This window comes from Marmota monax, unplaced genomic scaffold, assembly GCF_021218885.2.
Source record: "Marmota monax isolate L192 unplaced genomic scaffold, Marmota_monax_Labrador192_F-V1.1 WCK01_AAM20220418_F8-fsc00099, whole genome shotgun sequence".
Lineage (NCBI taxonomy): Eukaryota > Metazoa > Chordata > Mammalia > Rodentia > Sciuridae > Marmota > Marmota monax.
Window position 1 is genome coordinate 3,819,982 of NW_026692126.1, and position 6,718 is coordinate 3,826,699.

Consider the following 6,718-nt stretch of genomic DNA (forward strand, 5'->3'; position numbering starts at 1 on the left):
TCGCTGAGACTCTGTCTCTAATAAAATATATGTATGATGTGTCAGAGTGAATTCTACTGTCATGTGTAACTAATTACAACAAATAAAAAGATCTTAAAATAAAATGAAAAAAAAAAAAGGGCTGGGATGTGGCTCAGTGGTTAGTGCCTCCGAGTTCAATCCCTGTTACCAAAAAAAAAAAGTTGTTATTAAATCAGTATTTCAGGGGGCTGGGGATATAGCTTAGTTGGTAGAGTGCTTGCCTTCCATGCACAAGACCCTGGGTTCAACCCCCAGCATCGCCAAAAAAAAAAAAAAAAAAATCAGCATTTCATAGGCCATTCTTACTCAAGTTCACAGTAGTAGAAAAACATATCTAACACAGCATACTATATAAAGATGATAATGAAAAGATTTGAAGGCATATGTCAGTCAGGATTGATTTTACCTTATTTATTTATTTTTTAGTTGTAGTTGGACACAATACCTTTATTTATTTTTATGTGGTGCTGAGGATGGAACCCAGGGCCTCTCACATGCTAGGCCAGCACTCTACTGCTAAGCCCCAACCCCAGCCCTGATTTTATCATATTTAAAATGTTCTTATATTGAAATATTTCAAGGGCTGGGATATAGCTCAGTTAGTAGAGTGCTTACCTCATATGCACAAGGTCCTGGGTTCAATCCCCAGCCAGTTACAAAAATAATCTTAAAATATTGACCTGTGGACCTCTGCTCTACCACTGAGAGGCACCCCCACTGCCGTATATTCTTGGGCACATGTGAAGGAGGTGATAAGAGTTACGAATATGTACATCTCCAAGCAAACTATGTTTTCACCCTCTGACTAACATGTGTGCAGTGTAATAAACCAAATGGTTTTTTTTCACTTCTTTATAATTTTATTCCATATGAATGTTTAACAAATAAAACTCACTGTGCTTTTAAATTTCATATGAATGTTATCGTACCATCTTTCCATGAATATTGAACTTTATCTATGTTGGCACTTTTAGATCAAGTTCTTTTTTTTTTTTTTGTGATGCTGAGGATCAACTCAAACTCTTTTTAAATGGTAAGTGATTGCTCTACTGCTGAGCCCCAGACCCAGCCCAAATTTATTTATCTTGATTATTGTAAAATTTTTTTATGAATATGCCACAATTTATCCACTTTACTGTTAGTAGATATTTAGATGGTTCCTAAGTATTCACTGTTGCAAATGGTGTTAGAATTGATAGTCTTGCAATTGCTTCCTTGGGTACACATGTGTGAGAGTTTCTAAGAATTATGAACATGCACATACATTGCTGTCCAAAGTGGCTGATTCAGTCTATGGTCCAGCCAGCAGCTCATGAATTTCTTCCGTTCCACATCCATGCCAGTGTTTGATGACATCGTCAGACTTTCTGGTAGAATGAAATGCTAGTTCAGTTTGGTTGTTATTGGCCTTTCTCTGATTATGAGTGAATTTGAGCATTTTAATTTTGTGTTAATTGAATTTCTTTTTCTGCAACTCGCCTGCTCATATCCTTTGTCCATTTGGCTTTTCTGTCATCTTTATTCTACAGAGAATTTTCCTTTGTAGATTTTGTGAGGTAGGTGTGTAATTTTAATTCCCGTATAATTAATCATTTTTTTCTGGCACTGATTATTGACTGATTATCCTTGCTGATTTTAATGTTGTATGCACGTTTCGTGTATGAAAGGTCTTATTTTGCAACACTTTATTTAGTGCTGTTGATCTATTTCCAAACTGCATTAATGCCACAGCCATATTTCCATATAACTTTCTAATAAGTGGTCTTTTTTGGTACAGAAAACCTTTTTTACCTTTTTATTTTTCTTCAAAATCATCTTTTCATATCAAATTTAGAATCCACTTGCCAAAACTCTGGAGAGATTTTGGCTGGAAGTATGAATTCAGAGATTAATTGGGAGAATAAGGTACATTTTTATAATATTGGATCTTCCAGTGAACAAGGTGTATCTTTGCATTTATGTGGTCTCCTTTCATTTCTTCCAGTTAGTTTCAGAATATTTTTTTTCTAAAACATTTATGACATGTTTTGTTAGATTTACTCCTAAGAATTTTAAGGATTTGTTTATATGTTTTTGAGATGGGGGTCTCACTATGTTGCCCAGCCTGGTCTCAAGTGATCCTCCTGTCTCAGCCTCCCAAATGCTGGGCTATAGTCCTGTGCCCAGCTATGGATTTCAATACTGCTATATTGGTGTATATAGAAATGCAACTCAGCTGGGCATGGTGGTACACACCTGTAATTACAGCAACTCAGGAGGCTGAGGAAGGAGGATCACAAGTTTGAGCCAGCCTCAGCAACTTAGCAGGATCTTGTCTCAAAATAAAAAAATAAAAAGGGCTGGGAATATTGCTCAGTGGTAAAGTGCCTCTGGGTTCAATCCTAGTACCAAAAAAAAAAAAAAAAAAAAAGAAAGAAAAAGAAAAAAATGCAGCTCAGTTTTAAAAAACTCTATTATTAATTCTAATAATTCATTGATTCTCTGGATTTTCTATGATAATTTGGGTAATTGGTCATTGTTAGTTTAATTTCTTTCTAAATTTTGCACCCTTCTTTCCTTCCTTTCTTCCTTCCTTTCTCTCTGCATCTCTGTGTCTGTCTGTCTGTCTCTCTTTCTTTCTCTGTGACTCAAACTTCCGGTATGCTGATGAATATAAGTTGGGAAAATAGGTTTTCATGGATTGATTGTTTTTGACTGAGAGAAGTACTTCTAACAACTCACAATTAGGTATCCTGTTTATACAGTTTGGGGAGCAACCTTTGTCAGATTAAGGAAGTTGCTTTTTATTCCAAGAATTTCTGTTTTGTTTTAACCATGCATGGATATTATCAATTCTGGCATGAGCTACATCCATATATTTTTATTTCTTTTCATACTTGAGATTACCTCTAAACTTCCTTTCTTTGTCTGATTGTGGCATAAAGATTATACTGACTTCATACATTGTGTTGAAAAACATTCTGTCTTTTTCTATTATCTAGAACAGAATATATAAAATAAGGGTCATCTCTTTGTTGAAGGTTTGATAGAACTTTTCTGTGAAACTATCTAGAACTGATAGTGTTTTTGTAGGAAGAATTTTAACCTTTGAGTTTATTTATTTAAAGATCAAATATCTGTTAAGGCATGCTGGGAGCCATTAGCCAAGTAGGTATGACAATTTCCTTGCCAGCGTACCCCATGTTGCTGACATGTTGCAGTGACATTGAATGTACGTGACCTTGCTCAAGGACCAAGGCAGATTAGGGTGTTCCCGGTTTTAAGATAATCCTGTTTAGGGCGTTCCCAGTTTAGGTTCCAGGTTTAAGGTTTAAGATTATTCCTGCTGGGAATAGGGCGTATCCTGCTACCTGAGTTCCCCTTGAGTTCTCAGGGATTCAGACAGTATATTTTGGAGATAGAAGCCCAGTGGAGGGGGATTTGGGAAGAGAACGTGGATTTCCCCAGAACGTGATTGTAGACGGCTGGTGTGAGTTCGGGAATAAAGAGTTGCTGTTTGAATCTACAAGCTGTGTGGTGGCTCGTGATTGTGTGCCCAGCCAGACTGCGGCATTTGTGCCCAGCCAGACTGTGGCATTTGGTGGCCCGTACGGGGAACTTCTGAAGCTTGGAGGTAAGTGAAATTGCTTGCCCCTGAAGAAGAGCGAAAGAATGGGTGACCAACTCAAAAAACAATGTGTTATTGTTTTGATTTATTTTGTTTTTATTTCAAGTTGCCTATTCCTAGAACTTTCTCAGGCAAACTGGGGAAAATGGTTGATTCAAGGTTTGAAGTTGTTCGCCTCCGAGCAAGATAAATTGTTAGAGGAAGGAGGCACCCCAGTGAGACCAAGAACAATTAGGGCATATGTTGATACAATACAAAAATGTAGCACATGGCTTTTTAAAGATGAGTTATTAAGTATATTAATGAGACCATCATGGTATCCTGTAGAAGGATTTTTCTTCAACAAGAAAGAGATGCCTAGTTCTGTTTACTACACTTGTCTAAGATCTTGGTTTTTACAGACATCTGATTTATTTACAAAGCTAAAGTGTTAAAATATCAACCACTAAATATGAAATCAAGTACTCTTTACTTATTAAGTTCCATAAGGTAATATATTTAAACATTATGTGTGTTTTCCGAAATTGGTAAATGGAAAAAGGTTTAATATTGCTTTGTGTCTGTGTCTTTGCTAAAACAAGGTTACTAAGTGTTAAGATTCTATCATGTGTAATTTATATACAAAGAGTAGAAAAATTTTCAGTTGGGTTTCAATTATAGTATTATAGTATCATAAAAAACATGAAAGTCTTTCATTTTATTAAAGTGGAGTAATTTGTCTAAATCAGAAATTTTATAAGAGTTGTTTCAAAATGTGAATTTGTAAAAAGGGTTAACGGTTAAAAAAGAGATAGAAAAAGATTCAAGATGTGGAAATATATTTTAATATAAAAGGTTAAAGGAAAAATAAATGTTTTTAGATGAGATAATCTCTGTGTGGTAAAGTAAAAAGTTGTAAAATGCCATTTAAAAAAATTTTGAGGAGACTAGACTTACTTTAAAAGCTTGAGAAAAGAAGAAATAAGAAAAAGATATTTGTACATGGCAGATTGAGACAAAGCTTCTCAATGGAGTTTAAAAAAAAAGCCTTTGGTTGAAAGGCAGCCATGTAAACTAACATTAAAGCGATTTAATCAGAATCTAAGCCTCGTTTAAAAGAGTGAAGTTGTAGGTGGTGAAAAAGTACATTTAAAAGTACAGTATAGATGATAATTAAAAGGCTTTAAAAGGTTAAATTGAAGGTGGTCGAGATACCTTCATGGCGGAAAAAAGATTGCTTTATTGCATCATTGGAAGCCTAGTTAATCTTAAAGGCATTACTTAAAAAATGGGAAGATAATAGGATAAAAGATATTTAGATAAAGAAGATTAAAAATTTAAAGTGAAAAACTTTAAAGACAGAAGTATAGAAAGTTAAAAAGAAAAAAGATAAAGAAGATGTAGAAAGATAAAAAAAGATGTAGGAAGACAAGAATTTTAAACCCACAAAGTAGGAAAAAAAAAAAAACTAGGAGGAAAATAAGCAACTAAGGGTAAAAATACAAACCTTAGGAAAAAAAAAAACTAGAAGATAGAAACAAGATAAAAAATGGTTGAAAATGTCAAGTAAGGTATTACACAGATAGAAAATGCAAAAAGCTAAGACAACTATTAGATACAGACATATACTTATTAAAGCAAAAAGAGGGAATTGGAAAGGGGTATATACCCCCCAAAGATAAACTTAAAATAACCCGTTTTACCCTAAACTTTTAAAAATTTAGATTCATCAGGACTTAGTGCTGCAGAAAGGCATATGTATCCAAAAAATGTACATAAGTCTAAGGTACTTTGGAAAGATATTATAACAGGACAATGGAAAGGTCCTGACCCAGTGATTGTCTGGAGTCGGGGTTTTGTTTGTGTGTTTCCACAGGGAGAACAGCCGATTTGGATTCCAGAGAGATTAACTAAAACAATTTCTACAGATGGAAAAGAAGATGATTTGACTCAAATCCATAACAGCTGATATCCAGAACTCCAGCTTGGCCATTCTTACATCTGCGACAGTGATTAACTAGTGATGCAATTTTTATTTCCTTGCCAGCGCACCCCATGTTAATTGTGGTAGTGCTGACATATCTTTGCTGATGGTGTCACCAGTGATGCAATTTTTCCCAAGGAGCCGTCAATTGGCTTGGTGTCGTGGCATTTCTGTATCCTCCTCCCTTCTGCTAGTGATGGTCTAAAATTTGGGGGCCAATGGCTTATGCTGGACCGGTAGTCAGTGACGGGTATGATCCAATTGCAGTGGTATCAACCTAAGACAGGAGGCTGACGCCTAAAGGTCAGTTTTCCGATGACGGGTAAGAACCATATGTTGAATTGGACAACCTACCAGGCACGGTCCATAAGCCACATTAACCTCACTCCCCCACTGGCACCAAGGCCAAATTTGGGGGCCAACAGAGGTGAGGCAAAGAACCTCACCCCCCCACTGGTGCATAGACCTATCCACAAGTATGGCTGTATGCTGGACCGGTAGTCAGTGACGGGTATGATTCAATTGCAGTGGTATCAACCTAAGACAGGAGGCTGACGCCTAAAGGTCAGTTTTCCGATGACGGGTAAGAACCATATGTTGAATTGGACAACCTACCAGGCACGGTCCTTAAGCCACATTGCTTGTTGTTTAATTAATCAGAAGGGGGGAGATGCTGGGAGCCATTAGCCAAGTAGGTATGACAATTTCCTTGCCAGCGTACCCCATGTTGCAGTGACATTGAATGTACGTGACCTTGCTCAAGGACCAAGGCAGATTAGGGTGTTCCCGGTTTTAAGATAATCCTGTTTAGGGCGTTCCCAGTTTAGGTTCCAGGTTTAAGGTTTAAGATTATTCCTGCTGGGAATAGGGCGTATCCTGCTACCTGAGTTCCCCTTGAGTTCTCACGGGATTCAGACAGTATATTTTGGAGATAGAAGCCCAGTGGAGGGGGATTTGGGAAGAGAACGTGGATTTCCCCAGAACGTGATTGTAGACGGCTGGTGTGAGTTCGGGAAAGAAGAGTTGCTGTTTGAGTCTACAAGCTGTGTGGTGGCTCGTGATTGTGTGCCCAGCCAGACTGCGGCATTTGTGCCCAGCCAGACTGCGGCAAAGGCATTCTATTTCTC

General features: G+C 37.0%; 1 non-coding gene across 1 annotated transcript; it reads left to right on the forward strand.

The window, feature by feature from the left end:
* The first annotated feature begins 211 nt into the window (after window positions 1-211).
* On the forward strand, window positions 212-284 carry Trnag-ucc (transfer RNA glycine (anticodon UCC)). The gene has a single exon. It is a non-coding gene; the product is annotated as a tRNA-Gly (tRNA).
* The last annotated feature ends 6,434 nt before the right edge of the window (window positions 285-6,718 follow it).